Source organism: Carcharodon carcharias, chromosome 16 (genome assembly GCF_017639515.1).
Source record: "Carcharodon carcharias isolate sCarCar2 chromosome 16, sCarCar2.pri, whole genome shotgun sequence".
Classification (NCBI taxonomy): domain Eukaryota; kingdom Metazoa; phylum Chordata; class Chondrichthyes; order Lamniformes; family Lamnidae; genus Carcharodon; species Carcharodon carcharias.
This window is the reverse complement of record NC_054482.1, coordinates 50,439,828-50,460,191: the sequence shown is the minus strand read 5'-3', so window position 1 is coordinate 50,460,191 and position 20,364 is coordinate 50,439,828.

Sequence of the window (20,364 nt, the reverse complement as noted above, 5' to 3'; positions counted from 1 at the left end):
TCCATACATTTTTTAAAATTTAATAACGGAAACCTCATCCTGCCCTTGGGTGAGGTTTCCTGAAAATGCAAAGGCCGCCTGACAGATTCGCCCACCCGCCAACCATACGTTGGACAGGCAATGAAAATTCTCCATTAATTGCGCCATTAATGGGCTTAATTGCCCTCTTAATTGTCGGCGGGCACCTTTCCAAGTTTAGCGCACACCCGCCAATCGAAATATTGCACAAGTGTGCATGGCATCGGGACGCTTGCCCGACGTCATCATGTGCTATTTCATGCTCTAGCAGGTCAGGCGTATCGAGCAAAAACTTTTGCCCTGTATTACTAGGTTACTGACATATAGCTGATCCTCAAGTTCGTTCCTGATAATAAATTCCAATAATTTATATAGAATAGAAGACTAATGGGTCTGTAGTTATCTGCAATGCTGGAAATACTCAACAGGTCAGGGAGCATCTGTGGAGAGAAACAAGGTTAACATTTCAGATTGATGACCATTGTTTCTGTCTGTTTTGTCACCCTTTTAGAACATAAGTACCATGTTAGCCTACTTTCTATCTACTTGTACTTCTCCATTGTCTGTTGACACCCTGAAACTGATGGCTGGTGCCTCACAAATTTACTCAAAGTATTAGCTATCTTGTTGTTTCAGGAGGGGAGGGTTTAATTTAAACAGCCCTGCTTTCTCCTCGCACCACCTGTCTGTAAACAGAAAGGTGTTTTGATTTTGATTTCCCCTTTTATATGTGGTGGCATATTTTCCCCAACCCCTCAGTTTTGGTGTGATCCAATTCCAATTAACAATTCCACAGCAAACTGGAGGTAGGGTAAAATCAGGTGATTAGCTTATTTTACTTTTGCTCTAAACATGGGAGGAGAGTGTTGCTACTTAGCAACAAGTACATTCATACAATAAAATAGATTTAAGGAAAAGAAAGAGGTATAGCACAAAGACCACAGAGAAGATAAGAATTATTGTTTTACATGAGCCCAGAGTCCAGAATCAAAGTCAAATAGTGTATTTTTTCAGGGTGATCAGGTTCAAGACTGATGCTGGATAATTCACTTTCCCAGCAGAGATGACTTCCACAATGAGAAAGGCACGTGGAAATGAAATAGTCTTGTAGGCGCTGGTATTGAAATTCAGAAGCTCCAGTAGAAACAGCGTAGATGGGGGCCATGCATTCACCTGGGCTGAGCTCTTGTTCTGAGCTGCTGCTTCATTGATGGTAAATGGCAGTCTGAGTTTTGCAACTCCACAAGGCAACATTACAGGCTTCAGAAGCTTGTTAGGGCTGGGGGGTGCTGTGGTGGGGGGTTGTCACCTGATATGACTCCCTCTTCTCTACTTTGTTTTGGACAAAGGATGTTTATTCCTATGTACCTACACCACATGGACTGTAGTGGTTCAAGGAGGTAGCTCACCACCACCTTGTCAAGGCCAATTAGGGATTGGCAATAAATGCTCCCCTAGCCAGCGACGCTCCTATTCCATAATGAATTAAAAAAATCTTGAGATGTTAATATTTCAATCATTAATAATTTCAAAAGAGATTTCAAGGTCCTTTAACCTTGCAGACTGGTCATCTCTGTTGGCCAAGCCTGGACTTAAAAAGTTATAAATGGCTTTTATACAATTCTCTTGGATTTGATCTCTGCAGTCACAGGGGTCAATAGCGCCTCTTTAGAGATAACAAGATGGCAGCTGTTCTGAATGCCAGAAAGTCCCTTTTGTTCGAGTCATGGCCTGCAATTTGTTTCATTGCTATTTGCCACTTTAATAGTCTTTACCAGTGTTCTGACTGCTTTTTATTGTTATGGCACCAAAATAATGTTTTAGCATTACTCACAGCCTCTGTTTTTGTTAGTGACACTTTGGTCTTGCTGTGACTTTGTATCCATGAACTTTCTGAAATATCCTGAATACACTAGCAAAAAGTAACTCACACAATGGAGTTGTGGGTTGTCACAAAAACTGGCCTCAGACCCCATGGGGAGACTCTTGGATATGACTGAAGTCCTGAGAGAAAACTTACCTCTTAGCAATGTCAATTTGGAGAAGAGTGCCTCAACAACTTTTTTGGAAGAGGAAAGGCCTGTCACAACTTGCTTTTGGATCCAGTGTTACTAAAGGATAAGACAGCTTGTTGACAAGTCAGGGGTGAGTTTTGCTTAGTCACTATTGTTGAGGGGATAGTGGGAGGATCCCCTACATCATGGTTCCTAGTGAAATTGCTGATATACTGTCCCTAAATGCATGTACTAATGATGTGTTACAAGTTATGTTGAGTTTACTATCCACACAAAATAATTTCAAAACTGCAAAGTGATTTTTAAAATTTGAAAATTACTGAAGCATCAATGCTGACACTGCAAGACAGAGCTTAAGTAGATTTGAGAGGCATAAACTATGCAACAGGCTATATTTAACTACAGACTAATTCTATTACATGATATAGAGCCACACCTAGTTAAACAAAATTTTGTATCTGTTCCAACCTGTATTTTGCAATGAGATTTGAATGTTGGCAATGTCCATATCTGTCTGTTCACTATAGTAGTATAAACTTCCATATTTTTTTTATCCAAGCCTGGCTTTTGCCTATTCTAACATTTGAATAAAAACTGCTGAAAGAAAGTTTACGGAAAAATATTGAATGATCAATTACATAAGATAGTCCCTCAGTAGGGCAGAACTTGAGTATTGCTGAGAAAAGAGACACGCTACCAAAGCTTTTCACCTTGCACTCATCAAGACAGATGCAAGAATGCTAAATTTCAAGGGGAGCATGAGAAAATGGTGCTGATTGTTTGGCAAGCAGACTCTGGTCAAGGCCCTGCCATGGAGAATGTATGGGGTACTATTGTCCCCCAGGATTTTGTTTAATTCAAAAAGGATGCAATGCCTGGACATGTTCCTTTTGCCTGCAGAGGGCAAGACCCTGCATATGAATATATGTGCTCATGAATGGCCCTAAGGCCTTTGGACATAAATAGTGCCCAGTCGACCTGAAATTACCCTGGAAGAGTAAAGTATCTAAAAATATCATTTGAGCATCAGGTGAAACTGGTGGTTTCATGTTGCTACTATGCATTAGCAACAGGATTGGTATTTTCCACTAATAGGATATTGCTGTCAAGCCAAAAAGATATTTTACCTACTGCACAAATGAGTCCCTTCAGCTGTTCACAGTAGGTGGCCATATTCAACCAGCCCATGCTTGCAAAACTCAGAACATAGTGTCTGACGTTCGATGTGATTCCACACTAACTGCACAATCCCTGCTAAAAATTACACTAACAACCAATTAATTTACAATTATCAGTTGGGCTTGCAATGTGGTTCACTTACACTTGCTAGAGGCTACGTATATGCAGGGTCCTGTCCTCTGCAGGCAACAGGAACATGTCCAGGCATTGTGCTTTATTTAAATTTGACAAAAGCCTTGAGCGATAATAGTTTCCTGGTGCATTCTCCATGCCAACATCATGACCAATTGGTGTCAATTTGCCAACTAATCAGACCCCTTTTCTCTTGCAGTCTAAATTGTTGCTCCCTTTGTAATTTGGCATTCTTGCATCTGTTCTGATGAGTGCAAGATGAAAAGCTTCAATAGCATGTCTCTTTTTTCGGCAATGCTCAAATTACATAAGATTATCATAATTTTAACTTATGGCAAAGACATAAAATGGGCAATATTGGATTGGTCACTCGTTATACACATTTCCTGATTATCCTTCCCTTTGAAGCCATGTCAGACTATCTTCCCACCAATCCAACTGAATTTCTTAAGAACCAAAGCATTCTGGTCGAATGTTTCAATCAAGAGCTATACATTCAACTCGTAACATGTAATTCCCCATTATGCTACTAAATAAATTCAGTTTTAATGCCATAGAGCTCAGAATAACGTTTACTATTCATGTTGAAGATTGTATTATAATGCACAGTTAGGCAAAGACATGATGGTTGGCTCAGCTGGTGAATATATCCCTGGTGTGATATTGAGCCTAACAATAACTTGCATTTATGGAACATCTTTAACAGTGCAATTTCCTTCAAAGCTTTACAAAGAGGAAACCAGATGCCAATCAAAAGCTTGGGAGCTGGGTTATAGGAAGTATGCTTGAACAGATGGATTTTCAGGAAGCTTTCCAAAGTAGTGAAATGTGTCAAGGTTTGGTGAAATTAGTTTCATGGGGTGTGATAACTGAAGGCTGTGCCTCCCATACTGGAGTGAAGAGTGTAAGGGAAAGGGAGTGCACGGTTGATCGGAGCTGATGAGTATTGGAGGAGGTTGAGAATGGAAAAATTTATAGACAAGGACAAGAATTTTGGCCTGATTTCAATTTATCATTTAAGTGATAAAGTTAGAGATTTTGTTAAAATAACAACCCAAGGAATTCACATAAATTAGTTGAAACAAAATAGAAATACATTTTCCTTCCTATCTCATAAATTAAACAAAAATTGTATGGAAAAAAAATTGATAAAGCTGCCTCAAACAGCAGCTACCTTACTTCCAAAAATAATCCAGACTTTAAAAACAGCCACCAAATGAAACAAATTCACTGACTTGGACTATGCTGTACTTGTTTACCTTGAGTGGTCAGTCAACCACGTGGGTATGACAATAACCACAGACTCCAGATTTACTGCAGCCTGTAGCCACCAACACATCTGATTAATGGGTAGCTTAAAGGTTATAATGTATAACAAAACAAAAACAGAATTACCTGGAAAAACTCAGCAGGTCTGGCAGCATCGGCGAAGAAGAGCAAAATTGAAGTTTCGAGTCCTCATGACCCTTCAACAGAACTGAGTAAAATTAAGAGAGGGGTGAAATATAAACTGGTTTAAGCTAGGTGGTTGGAGGGGGGTGGGGGGGGTGGTGGGGGAGAGAAGTGGGGGGTGTGGTTGTAGGGACAAGCAAGCAGTGATAGGAGCAGATAATCAAAAGATGTCACAGACAAAAGAACAAAGGTATTGAAGGTGGTGATATTATCTAAAAGAATGTGCTAATTAAGAATGGATGGCAGGACACACAAGGTACAGCTCTAGTGGGGGAGGGGTGAAATGAGACTAACAGAGCATAAGAGGTATAGATTTAAAAATAATGGAAATAGGTGGGAAAAGAAAAATCTATATAAATTATTGGAAAAAACAAAAGGGAGGGGGAAGAAACGGAAAGGGGGTGGGGATGGAGGAGGGAGTTCAAGATCTAAAGTTGTTGAATTCAGTCCGGAAGGCTGTAAAGTGCCTAGTCGGAAGACGAGGTGCTGTTCCTCCAGTTTGCGTTGAGCTTCATTGGAACAATGCAGCAAGCCAAGGACAGACATGTGGGCAAGAGAGCAGGGTGGAGTGTTAAAATGGCAAGCGACAGGGAGGTTTGGGTCATTCTTGCAGACAGATCGCAGGTGTTCTGCAAAGCGGTCGCCCAGTTTGCGTTTGGTCTCTCTAGTGTAGAGAAGATCACATTGGGAGCAACGAATGCAGTAGACTAAGTTGGGGGAAATGCAAGTGAAATGCTCCTTCACTTGAAAGGAGTGTTTGGGCCCTTGGATGGTGAGGAGAGAGGAAATGAAGGGGCAGGTGTTGCATCTTTTGCGTGTGCATCCCAATACTTATATATCTGAAATCTTTGTTTTTATGTTAAGGATATGTTGTGAAAGATAGTAGGGGAAATAAAACTATAAGGCTATGCAACTCTATGAGTTATATGCAATAAAGAAAACATCTTGAATTATGATTCTTTTGAACATTTCTATGAACTGAGTTCCCCTTTAGGCCATATTACACAAATGTTGTGCTGTTAAATTGTTAAAGGGTTCTGGTTGTGATTTGAATACATCTGAGTACAGCATCATTTATACAATATGTTGTTAAGATGAAATATTTAAATCAGATAATAACAGAATGGGGAATGCTTTATATGGGATTAAACTTTATTGTATCAATCAGCCTGCTACAATTAGCCCAGCAATTGTTCATTAGGGTTCCAGTATTATCAAAGTGGTTCATTTATAATGGAGATATAGAAACAATACCCTTATGGGGCAGTCCAGAAAATTAAAACCCAGGAATTATTCTAATGGAGGAGAAGTAACCAGCTGGTCAGAGGTTGGAACTGTGTCCCATGAGCATTCTAATGCATGAAACAGTTTAGAGCTGGTCTAGAAGGGCAGGAATTTAAACTGCAGTATCTCTTGTCATCCTGATCTGCTTGTCTCAACTGCAGGTTCTTCTTTTCTCCTGTCATGAATGCTGGGCTCTATCCAATATCTCACCTTAATCTTTGACCTTAGATGGTGAGGGTTGATGACTGGCTATGACAACAAAGTTTTACTTTTTTCTTCATCAAATGTGCAGAGGCGGAGTTAGGTCAATGGGTTGGGGGTTATAAATCCAGGCTTGTTTGATTTGGCACAATACAGCCATGAAAACATCTTCCAATGCTGTGTAGCCATTTTTTTTTATTCAATCATGGGTTGTGGGTGTTGCTGGCTAGGTCCAGGTCCATTTTTAATTGCCCTTATTCAGGGGGCATTAAAGAGTCAACCACATTGCTGTGGGTCTGGAGTCACATGTAGGCCAGACTAGGTAAGGACAGCAGATTGTCTTCCCTAAAGGGCATTAGTGAACCAGATGGGTTTTTACAACAATTGACAATGGTTTCATGGTCATCATTAGGCTTTTCAAATTCAAATTCCAGCATCTGCTGTGGCGGGATTCAAACCCCTGTTCCCAGAGCATTACTCTGGGTCTCTGGATTATTAGTCCAGCAACAATACCACTATGCCATTCACATCAGACACAAAGCAGCAACATAATTGTGATTGGGAATTCAAATTTAAGCAAGTAAATTATTTTCAGTCAGCTTTGCACAAGCTCTGATGTGCAAAGTTTGCAGACTTTACAGTGTTTGGGAAGATTATGCCCACAAATACCCCTCACCATCCAATGGCTCTGCCAATGTCCATTCTGATGCATTTTCTAGCAGTAATCATTGGATATTGATCAGAATGGAAATTGTCTGATTCTTCTCCCTGTCCAATGTCAACTGTACTACCAATGCAGCCTCAACTCAATTGAAACTATTGTTAGCTCTAATCTTCCATTGATTGAAATCAGTGGCAATTGCGCAGACTGGAGAACAAACTTTTTGTGTATTGCTTAGTTCTACATCAAGTAGTGCATTTATTCACTAAGCCACTAATTCAATCAATCCTGACCTGGAGTTTCAATGAGAGCTGAAGGAGATAGTCAGGGGGATACTAGAGCTGATGATAGCCAGGTTCACCCCACCTGATTTGTAACTATGCAGCCAATGATCGGCCTGCACTTACAGATGTCATGGAAATATCCATAGCGACAGCACAAACCACAGTCTCTGAAACAGAAGCAGTTTATAGTTTTTTTCCACAAATAAAACTTGCTTAAGAACTGTTCCGAACTACTCCAATATCTTGTTATATTTTGGATTTTTAGGTATTCTACTTGGATTCATCACCACCAGATGTACCCGTAAGCAGACCTTTCCGATAAGTTAACAGATTTAAAAGTGCCACAGCCTCTTTAATTTATAAACAGCTGCTTCTCTGTCCACGTTAACCACAGTGCTATGCTTCAAATTTAAGGTTGCCAAGCTATTACTTACATTGCTTAGTAAAGCTAGTGGCAGCTTGCAACAAGCCTAGCAGGAAGTTGGTTGGGTGTGGAAGTACCTAGCAATGATCATGGATTCTGTTGAGGTGTTGCGCTTGTGTATGTGTCAGTATTAACTTTGTGCTCTGAATTAACGTAACCGGATTAAATAACAGTCATTTTTGGCGACTCTGTACTGCGCTCCCTCCAAGGTCAGCATATCCTTCCTAATGTTTGGTGCCAAAAACTGAACATAGTACCCCTCTTTCTGAATTGTCTTGCCTATTCCTGCTTAACGTTCAATCCTTTCAGGCTTTGCGATTTCTTTTTGGCAAAGGGTGGACACTCAAAACGTCAACTCTGTCCTCCCCACAAACTTGACCTGCCTGAGGGTTTACAGCATTTTCAGTTTTTCTTTTGCCTTTTGACAATGTGTTCAAAAGCCTGAGCCAACCAGCATAGGGATGTAACATCATTTCTATCCGGCAGTACCAGTGCACAAGATCCTTTAAGATAACAGAATTCCTTTAAATAAGCACCATCACAAAGTTCAGAGGTCAAGTATAAAAAGCTATGTCAGTATCAGATCTTCTACAACGATTAGCGTCCTTCTAGTTATAGCATATTCTCAGGCATTTATTAAATAAATTAGACTTTTTTTCAGCCTGAAAATCCTTCAGCCCTGAAAAAGTTATTTTTTTTTAAATTTTGGGGTGGGCTCTAAATTCCTACTGGCCAGATATTGCTGAGCTTTGTGGAGACCTCCATTCCCCTCAGTAGGAGTGTCGATATTTCAGAGCCTACCTGGCAGTGCCATTCTTTGGCAAACAGCTGCGCTGGCTGTATAATTAGGAGTGGGAGGCTGGAGCGTGAGGACTGTCAGCGAGAGAGATATCCCTATGTGCGCGCGCGCCCCTCTCTGATTAGCCGCTTTGACAGCTGCACACACACACACAGTATATTATCGAGTCCCTTGCCAGGGACAAGCCATGCATTCTCATCTCAACCTCCACGTAAGGTACCGGATGGATTAACGCACCTCTACTCTCTGGATGTCGCCAGAAACCGTTCCACGCAGGGAGCCTGGGGAATGGATTGGGGTTGGAAAAAGGATGAAACTTGGAAATGCAGCGCAGGAAGGTAAGCACGTTCCATTGAAATAGAGCGACAGGGCAGTCGGAATATTTGTTATGAATTGCCTTTACCTTTGCTGGGATTGGACGCTATCTCCATCCAGCGCCTGGTGACCGATGGCCACTGGAATGATGACCATGTTCGTGGTGATTCCGATTTCCAAATTGTGATTTCGGCAGCGGTTCAAGGGTTTTGCTGCAGCCCTTGGCTATTTGTTCCTATGCGGGATTTTTTTTTCCTCTCTAGGAGGTTACATGCGGCAGCTTGTCTCCAAAAAGTCTTGTCTTCGACTGAAAGATTACCTCTGGGTCCTAAAGCCCCCTATCACAGTCCTTTTTAATAAATAAATGTGCATAACACACACAACTGCCTACTAATGAAAGGTATCTGTATTAAACTGATCATCACTCAGGTCACTTGTCATCACGCAAGACCGTATCTGCCCCCCAGACATTAGAATATGATGGAAGTGCCAGAGGGAAACTTAATTGATTTATAATAAAATGTTATTACAGGTCAAACCAACGTTTAACATCTGAAGCAGTTGAAGGGCCTTTTTAATAAGAAATGTCTTTAATATGTGGTACAATTTCCCTTTATAGGCTAATATTCACAGGTCTTAGAAGGGAAATGTGTCACCCTGTAGAGGGGTTTGAATGGTTTGTTATTTCTGGAAGAAAACCTGAAAACTCTTCCTGTAGGGCTTTTTTCTTCAATTTATCCAATTTTATGTAAAGAGCTATAAAACAGGGCAAAAAATATGTTTTGTCTTATAAAGCAGTTTGATAGGATGTATTAAAAGTTAAACTTTTGAAAGGCAATAAGCACAAACAGATTTTTAAGTGTATTTGCTTCCCCTACATCTAATTCCATACAGTTCAATTTTCTCCAAGTAGTGCCTTGTCAAGGGCTTTCTGAAAGTCCATGTATACTATATTTAATGTGTTTCCCTGTCCACCATATCTGTTACCACCTCAAAAAACAGGATTTTGTTAAACACAATTTTATTTTTTGAATTCAAAGGAATACTAGCTAAGTTTAACCTTTTATATCCTAGTATGATTCTGTTAAATCTGCATTGTAACCAATTAAGGCCCGCCCAGCCTGATGTCTGGCGGGCAGCGCTATGCGCTTCCTGTGCTGGCGGGGGGGATTCCCCAAAAGCGAGAGTGTGCTCTTACGCGTACGCACATGAAAGAGTGCATATCTCCCTGAGGCTAAGCGCTGCCTCAGGGAGATCGCCAACACTTTTAAAAATATTAAAAATAGAAAAAAAAATTCCCTAATATGTCCCCCTCAAGTAACAATGTCACATGAGATGGGACATGTTCATAATTAACATAATAAATTTATTAAAAATTTTAAAACCCTGCATGAAACCTCATCCCACCTGTGGATGAAGTTTCATGTTTTATCTGTTTGCCGCCGGGGCTCCTGGCCTGCCTGCCAACCTTAAGGTTGGACGGGCAGGTATACTAAGTAATTTTGCTGTGCACCCGCCTTCCTGAAAATTTAAATGGACCGGGATGACGTCGGGGGTTCTGCCCGACGTCATCCCGTGTCATTTTATGCGTTGGCAAGTGGGCCCTGACCCCTGTTCATTGACGGCAAAATTCTGCCCTTGGAGTTTGAAACCCAAAGTGTGCAGACCAGATCTGGTAAGAGCAGATCTGAACTTCAATTCGTTTGGATAAGCAGGGTAATACTTTGGAGAGGTAAGGCACACCTTGGGATCTGGTCCTGGGACACTTTTGTTGGAGGTCAGGTGCCCTTTGGGGGAGATAATGGGCCATAACTTCCAAAATGCGAAATGGCAGGTACCCAACTGCGATAATGAGTGGTTGTGAAATTAGTCATGCAGCACTAATTAAGAAACAGAAGCCCTCAGGTTTATGTCAACAGACAGAGTAAAGTAGCAAGCAATCATCTTTTGACAGGACAACCTCCCAGCCCCTGACTAACCCTCCCACCACAGGACTTCTCCTACACGGAGGTCCTCCCACCCCCAAGGGACTACATCCCTTGACAGGAACTACCCAGATCACAGGATTGCCCCCACCCCCACAGGACTCCACCCCCCTGCCCCCACCATAGGAGCATCACATTTGGGGGTCATAATTGGGGGTGCCATAAAAATGTGCTGGGGAACCCCCCTACCCCCAACCCTCAGTCCCCAGAAGTTCCCAGGTGAAGTTTCCATGGCAATTGCCTGGGAAGTGCAAACTTCCCTTGGGCAATTGCCCTGCACTGGGAACTATCGGAAACTGCGATTTATAACGTGATCTTTGGATGGCTCCGACTGGGTTACATCAGTTGTTACCCATAAAAAGTTAGAAGAATTACCTCCTACATGGGGCTCCTCCCACCCTCAAGGGACTATATCCCGTGATGGGAACTTCCCAACCCACAGGCTTTCCCCCACCCCCATGGGACTCCCCAATCCCACGGGGACTCCACCCCCAACCCACCACGGGACCCCTCCACCAGGCCCGGCTTCCACACTCCTGCCGCTACCAGACTCAACTGCCAACCTCCCCTTACCGGCCAGGCCGATTTTCCCCCCCTCCAGCCCATACACCCCCCTCCCTCCCCCCAGGTCCAATATATGGACAAGCACAACTTCTGCTCCCCACCCCCGCCAGGGCCTGGCTGGACCCGACACCCCACCCACCAAGATCTGACCTGACCTGACACCAACCCCCCAACAAGGCCCCACAACCCCTCCCAAAGCCCAACATGACCCAACACCCGCTCCATCCTACGCACCTATCTTATATACTGACCTTCTCCATGCCTTGTCATAGACCTTTAAACTTGGCTGGACCCCAAACTAACTTGGTTTATGGCAGCTACTGCACTAAAAAGGGGGCGTGGGTGTACTTACCTCTGACTCTACAGCCTGCGATGCTAGGCCCCGGGGACGCACCGCACTGCCCAGATCTAGCCTCGCCTCAGTTGGAAGGTTGAGCAAGATATTGCCTGTATTTCAAGGTAAGAACTTTCAAACGGAGTGGCAATCTGACTCAGTTGACACTCCATTGGAAGTTACTGCCCAATGTGCATAAAATAATGTATAAACCTATTACTGTCAAGCTCATTTGAACTGCCAACAGGCCGTTTAAAATCAACTGTCAGAATCAGCTGTCAGGAGGACCTGTCAAAGGGAGCTGTCAAGGGGACCTGTCAAAAGCACCTGTCAAAGGGAGCTGTCAAGGCATTTAAAAGTTCTGTCATTTAAATCTTGAAGAAAAATGCTTGTAGTGTTGAAAAAAATGATTGCTTGCTATTTCACTCTGTCTGTTAACATAAACCTGAGGGCTTCTGTTACTTAGTTAGTGCTGCATGATTGAGTTCACAACCATTCATTTTCACAGTAGGGTGCCTGCCATTTCACAGTTTGATTGACAGCTGCAATTGTTTATAGACTCTTTGATATGGGATTATGAATTACAATGCTTATTGTAAAAAGAGATTGTGCACTTGAATGAAATATTTGTTGTTATAAGGCTTTATTTAGTTGAAAGAATGTAAATGTAGTAAATGGGTTTTTCTGAATGAGAGTTTTTTTTCAATATAATGAAATCTGCGCTAGACACTTAGAATTCTACCGTCTCATGCACACCTGACCCGGGAGTGAAAATCTAGGCCTATGTTGATCACGCCACAATAAATTGTATGCCTACCCATAGGAAACATTCCTCATTATAAAAGATACAATATAAAACAGGTGAAGGTGTAGTCCACAAAGGAATCAAAATTGTTGTGTATTTTCTAAGGGTTAGAGACTGTTTCCTTTGGAGGTGCTTCTGAATGACATTAACTGAAAAGTATTCTAAACCCTTTGTGACATTGACATTGACATTGAGAGATTGACTAATCATGTGACTCACAGAAAAATATTTTCTTGATGTATTTTTTATATGATTATATTAGAAACTCTAAATAAGGTTGCTGAATGCATGCAGGGTGTGCTGCTTATATACAAATTTACATATTAACTGTGAGGCAATCTCACTCATCCCTTTATCCAAAATAACACTGACAAAGTTGCCTAATTGGTCAGTTGGTGAATGCATGGTGTGATGTGATACTGAGCAAAATAGTCCCAGCTTCCATTTCCTAGTTTGTGCTCAGTTTGTTGACCTCAAATTCAACTGCAGCAAGGGGGTGCTATAGTTGGCCTCAGCATCCTGGACGAGGGAAGGGAAGAGTCAAAGTTCACTTTTTGCATGTCAGGTGAAGAGCACAAGTGTAATAACCCCCATGACTGAGCAACCTGAAAGCAGTCACTGTTTTGCTACACGTGAAAGATGTAACTCGGGCAAACTACTGGAGAACTGTGTACTCTTGTAGAACTGTTTGCCAGTGTGATTGAGTGCCTCCATGAGACAAATTTTAAAATTAGAAAAACGACCAAACATGCTGCCAGATCATTTCATAACCACACTTGGGTAAAAATATAATTCTCTCTTACCTCTGATGTAAACTGTGGGGTGAAATTTCCTGAGGAGTATAATTCAAAAGTTAGACCTGAAATTATGCCCATTTTGCCAATCTCATTAACATATGAAACAATATAAAATTGGAGTATGGCAAGTGGAAATCACCATAAACAATCAAGACCGAGGAAAGTGTGGAACTTATATATTTTCCTCCCTTAAGTATTAAAAATAACATTTCAAGCCATCTAACCATCTTTCATGTATGTTTAAGAACATGCAATCATGGAAGCTTTTTGGTTTTTAACATGACTCTTTCTGGAGTTGTAAAAATACATTGAAACAAACAGAAAATAGAGAGCAGGTAGGTCTTAGTCAGAATAAGTAGTAAAAAAAAATCCTCTCAAAAAATCATAAAAGGAATGCCCAAAAATGCCTGTTGTGCTAGGACTAGAATTCTGGGCTTAAATTTGCATCTGCATTGAACCAATATAATTACAAGATATTCATTTGTATGGTTCTTTAGTCTCTTGGCCTATATTAGCCTCCAAGATATGCGCAGCGCCACTATCTGAGGTGGCGGGCTCAAGCTATTATAATGACCCAAGAAGCATTCCAGTGCAATGATCAATAGAGGGCATAAAAGATGAAGGAAATTCAGGCATAGGCCAATTATGTGTGCCGTAGTTTGCTCAATTTTTTTAGTGCTGGTATTGCTTTAAAGTTCGAATATGCAATTCACCAGGCGCAACTGCATGGGAAATTTCACCCATATAAATCAATCTTAATCAGAGGCCCTTAGGACCCTGGAGAAATGACTTGATCAGCTGGGTTACAACAGCTGCTTACCACAAAGATGGAAAGTCAAAAGAAATTAAACTGTGCTAAGATATGGTAATTGTATGTATGCTAAGTACTTCAAACAGAAGAATGCTATCCTGTGGTACAGTTTTCCCCACAAAAGTTGTTTTTTACTTAATTGCTTATTATTGATGCTGCAACTTTCCTCAGATCAGTTTTGCACATTAATCGAACCCACTGGGCAACAAATCGCTTGTAGTGAAGCAATGGATGCCTTTTGCCACTCTCCATGTGCCCCACATGCCACCGGCTGCTTCCTGTGTGAAGTTCTGTAAGGATACGGGTGCACACAAGTTTATGTCCTGTGCGCATCGGAAAGGCTTTGAATCAGTGCTATCCTGACACCAAACAACCCAACCAGCTAATGTGATGCCAGGATTACATTAGCAACATCTTTGTTATTTACTCAAGAGAAAACCAGCATGAAGCTGAAGTGTTATTTCAAAGGGCTAGGCACCGCAATTGTGGTAAGGTAATTTTTTTCTATTGCGGTGTCTGGAAGCACTCTGGAGCATTTTTAGATATGCTTTTGTGAGTTCCCGGAATTGCCAGAAAACATTGCTGCATCCTCATGGGGCTGATCAGAGGGGCAGAGGAGTAGGTGATCGCGCCACACAAAGACTGCAACAAGTGTGGGTGTAGCAATGTCTCTGGGTCTGCAGCAGGAAGATGGAGCGGAGACAGCGGGGAGGACAAGCTCTATGCTGTGCCCTCTGCCAAATTGGAGCCAGACTCTGCCATGCTTCTTGACAGTGGCAGGAGGCTATTTGGCAGACCAGCCAATACATCCTGTATCTTAGTGTGCATGCCCATTCACCGCTCTACTGTATGTCGTGCCATTAGGGTCTTCATCTGAGTTCCCTAAAACAGTACTCAATTGCCAGCTAGCCCTCTCGTAAGCTGGCAAATAAATCATTCTTTACTCCTGGCCTGGCTGCAGGCTGCTCATGTCCAAATGATTCACCATGTGTTGATCCCAACACTGTTAGCCTCCAGTGCCAGTATCTGAACTGGTGATTGCAAGTGGTAGTGACAGGGCCTCTTCATTAATGCTATGCTGTGTTGCTCTCTTTTCCTCCTGGTACTGCTGTGGCCGGGCAGGCAGCAGTTCTTGGGTGTCTGAGAACAGAAACTCAGAAGGTTAACTTGGTGTGAGGCAGGGGGTTGGGAAGGGAAGCAGGAGTTCCATAACGTCACACCATCTTCAGCTTCCACATCTCAGTATGAGGGTGAGGAGGGAGTTGAAAAGGGGTTACCACCATCCTGAGATCCTGAGCAGCCTCTGCTGCATCAAATGCCATGGGCTGTGTTGCCTCCAGTCCATGATGTTGAACACCATCTCCTATGGGGGTGATGGTGGGGGGGGTCAGGTGGGTGGGTGGAGGAGGACACAGCGGATGAAGTCATGGATCTGTTCCCTTCGGTCATCTGCTGTTCCCTGATGTTATTGGCAATCTTCTACAAGAGAGAGGGCAGAGTGTCAATGATTGTATGGCACGGTGCTTGGTTGATGTATCTGCCGAGCTTAATGGCTGGAGATGTGTGGAGGCAGAGGGACGTGGGTGTGAGGCTTGCAGCATTCGTAGATATATATGGGTGAGGTAGAACATGTGAATGTTAGCTTTGAGTGCTGAGTACCAGAGAGTCCTGCTGGGTGAATAATAATGGGGGTGAGGTGCATTGAGCACAGAGGTTATTGGTATGTTGGTGCATTCACTTGACCAGCCATGTGAGGTCATTTTTCTTTTTACTGTATTGATGACACATCCATGGTACCAGACTTCAACCATTCATGTTCCAGGCGGTGTGCTCCCAATCTTTCTTCAGGCTATTGTTTGATGAATTCTTTCCTACCCAGGGTAATAAAGGACTTCATTTCAGTAACCACAGTCTCCACTGTGGCATCACTTAAAGCGGGGAGCCCTCCCCAATGCCTGCTGAGACATCGCTCAAATCCTCTGTACTCATTTTCCATCGGGCTTTATTGCAGGTGTGCGGCCTTCCTTTAAGAAGGAGTGACCACTTAAGAACAGCAGTCTTGTTGGATCATCTGATGGCAAACAATGCTGCTGCGGTCCCCTGCTGTACATAGGCCACAGGTATCTTAGAGAGAGAGAAGTCGCTTGAAATCATGCAAATGAAGTGGGTAGATGGAAATTATGTGGCCCCACCTCAATCTTTGTGGGCACAGGCAGGTCGCGAATTGCATCTCTGCACCCAAAAATCAGCTTAATCCAGTTTCTAGCCCACTGTCTCTGACCTAGCAGTATTCTACTGAGTGAGAGTCACAATGTCAAATAACTAGCTACTGAGTAGTTCAGGAAGAGAAATAAACCACTAAGTGCATAAAGGACTGATGGCAAATTAAGCAACCTCACCTTCTTTCCTGAAGGCAGTAACTATTCCAAGCAATGGTTTCTCAGATATCATCCAACTTCATGTGTGAGTAAGTGTTGGCAGGCAATTTGACTACGGATGGTCAAATGAAGAGTCATACGGACTCAAAACGTTGACTTTGTTCCTCTCTGCAGATGCTGTCAGACCTGCTGAGTTTTTCCAGGTATTTTTGTTTTTTGTTGTTGACTATGGATGACATTGCTTTTGAGGTGGATCCTATTCTTATCTGATGACCTTTCCAGTGGGGAGGGAGAGGGGAGGTGCTTTGAAAGCCTAATATTACACTCTGTACCTTTAGTATCCTTCCTAAAACCAGAGGTCAAAGTAAAAAAAAACAAAGCTACTCCTGTAATGAGTCTGTTTGAATTTTTCCTTTTGTTCATAGGTTTACTTAGTATAATGGGACACCCCAGTCATAGCCTGTCTACTGAGCCTGAGCCTGCTTATTCATTGCTCCTTCATCGGGCAGAATTTTGCCCTCGATTGGCGGGGGCCCGCCGCCATTTTGAGTAGGCGGGCCCACCCAGCGGCCTGCCCGACCGGAAGTGCTATGCACTTCTTGTGCGGGGGATGGAGGGATTCCCATCTGTCAAAGTGCGCCCTGCTCCCTGAGACTAAGTGCTGTCTCAGTGAGATTAGTGACAGTCTAAAAAAACTTTAAAAATAGAAAAATTAAAAAATTATTAACATGTCACATGAGATGAGACATGTTAATAAATATCACATAAAATTTATTGAAGTTTTAAAAACGGACATGAAACTTCATCCCACCAGTGGATGAGGTTTCATGTGTTATCAGAAGCCTGCTGGGGCGCCTGGCCTGCCTGCCAGCCTTAAGCTTGGACAGGCAGGGTCTTTAATTAGCTTAATTACTCTGTCAGTGGCCTCAATTGGCCATTGACAGGTCGGCGGACGAACAGCTGATTTCGCTGTCCGCCCGCCTTCCTAAAAATTTAAATGGATCGGGATGACGTTGGGGGTTCCTCCCGATGTCATCCCACGTAATTTTCCTGTCAGCGAGCGGGCCCTGCCCCCAAATCACCGACAGGAAAATTCTGGCCATCACGCCCATTTAGTTCACTATATTGAAGAACATCCTCTGCTTTAATTCCTGCTTCATAGAGCTCGTTTATCCTATGTGCTCTCAAACCACCCCTTCACCACTGGGATATTTCTTGCAATAGACTGTAAACCCATACTCGCTAACAAAAATGCTTTATGTGCTATCCAGATCTGTTATTGCTGATGATTTTTAAAAATCCTTTTGTGAACTTCATTTAACACCTGACCTCGAATGAAATATTCACATTTTGATTTTATTGTGCTCAGCACATCAGTGCAAAAGATAAGGCTGAAGCATTTGTAACAATCTTCAGCCAGAAGTGCCGAGTGGATGATCCACCTTGGCCTCCTCTGGAAGTCCCCAACATCACAATTGCCAGTCTTTAGCCAATTCAATTCACTCCATGTGATATCAAGAAATGGCTGGATAATGGAAAGGCTATGGGCATTGATAATATTCCAGCAATAGTCCTGAAGACTTGAGCTCCAGAACTTGCCGCGCCCCAACACTGGCATCTACCCAGCAATGTGGAAAATTGCGCAGGTATGTCCCTTACACAAAAAGCAGGACAAATCCAACTCAGCCAATTACCGCCCCTTCAGTCTACTCTCGATCATTTGTAAAGTGACGGAAGGGGTCATCAGCAGTGCTATCAAGCAGTACTTGCTTAGCAATAACCTGCTCACTAATGCTCAGTTTGCATTCTGCCAGGGCCACTCAGCTTCTGACTTCATTACAGCCTTGGTTCGAACATGGACTACAGAGTTGAACTCCAGAGGTGAGGTGAGAGTGACTGCCCTTAACATCACGGCAGCATTTGACTGAGTGTGGCATCAAGGAACCTTGGCAAAACTGGAGTCAGTGGGAATCAGGGGGAAAACTCTCCATTGGTTGGAGTCATAATTAGCACAATGGAAGATGGTTCTGGTTGTTGGAGGTCAATCATCTCAGTTCCAGGAGATCACTGAAGAAGTTCTTCAGGATAGTGTCCTAGTCCCAATCATCTTCAGCTGCTTCATCAATGATCTTTTTTCCATCACAAGGTCAGAAGTGGGGATGTTCGCTGATGACTGCACAATTTTTGCAGCTCCTCAGATGCTGAAGCAGTCCTTGTCCAAATGTAGCAAAACCTGGATAATATCCAGGCTTGGGCTGACAACTGGCAAGTAACATTCACATCACACAAGTGCCAGGCAATGACCATCTCCAACAAGAGTGAATCTAATCATCGCTTCTTGACATTCAATGGCATTATCATCACTGAATCCCCCACTTTCAACATCCTCGAGGTTACCATTTAACAGAAACTGAACTGGACCAGCCATATAAGTACTGTGGCTACAAAAGCAAGTCAGAGGCTAGGAATCCTGTGGCAAGTAACTCACCTCCTGACTCCCCAGAGCCTGTCCACCATCTACAAAGCACAAGTCAGGAGTGTGATGGAATACTCCCCACTTGCCTGAATGAGTGCAGCTCCAGCAACACTCAAGAAGCTTGACACCATCCAGGACAAAGCAACCCATTTGATTGGCACCACATCCACAAACTTTCGCTCCCTCCACCACTGACATACTGTTGCAGCAGTGCATACCATCTACAAGATGCACTGCAGAAACTCATCAAGTTTCCTTAGGCAACACCTTCCAAACCCACAACCACTACCATGTAGAAGGACAAGGGCAACAGATACATGGGAGCACCACCACCTAAAATTTCCCCTCCAAGCCACTCATTATCCTGACTTGGAAATATATGACCATTCCTGCACTGTTGCTGGGTTAAAATCCTGTAACTCCCTCCCTAATAGCACTGTGGGTGTAGCTACACCACATGGACTGCAGCATTCAAGAAGGCAGCTCATCACCACCTTCTTGAGGGCAATTAGGGATGGGCAATAAATGCTGGCCTAGCCAGTGACACCCACAAAAATCTCAAAGCACATTTCATAAAATTACTTTTAAAATTCTGTCACTGTTGTTAGGCAAATTAAGCAGCTATTGTGTATACAACAAGAACCCAGATTCAGCAGCGCAATGAATGGTCTATTGGTTGAAGGAAGGACGTGAATCCTCAGAACATTCTTATCACAAACAAATTCATGCTTTCTACCACACTTATCTATTGGCTCATTTTGATAAAGTTAGTAAATTCAAGAATGTTAAAATGTGTCACATTTAAAGGAGTAAATGCTGGGAATGATCTTCTCCTCCTTAGGCAGTCCCTTGGGATCTAGCATGACTTGCTTCCTCTTCAGTCAATGGCTTCTGAGATGGCTCATAAACCATTTTGAGTTATCAGGAGCCAGGGACTCTCATGAGTCAGTGGGGATGTTTGACCTCTTCAGGGATGCTTTGTGCCATCCCTAAAGCATTTCCATTATCCTCCTGGCAGTCTCCTGACATGAATTCCAAATAGAGCAGCTGCTTCAAGAGTCTGATGTTGGCATGTGAATGACATGTCCTGACCAGCGGAGCTGGTTTTGAGTGATCAGTGCCCAATGCTGAACATATTGGATTAGGAGAGAAGGCTGCTGTTGGACCCCTTTCTTGCTGCTGGATTTGGAGGATCTTGCAAAGGCACCACTAGCAGTACTTTTCCAGTGCTTTGAGGTGTCTGCTATAGGTTGTCCATGCCTCCGAAGCACATAGAATTATGGGGACTATTGCTGCCCAGTAAACCATGACCTTAGTTTCAAGTTTGAGATCCTGGTCCTCAAATACTCTTTTCCTCAGTTGGCCAAAGGCTGAGTTGGCATATTGGAGGTGATGATGAATTTCATCAGCTATGTCTACCTTTGTCAAGAGGAGACTTGCAAGATATGGA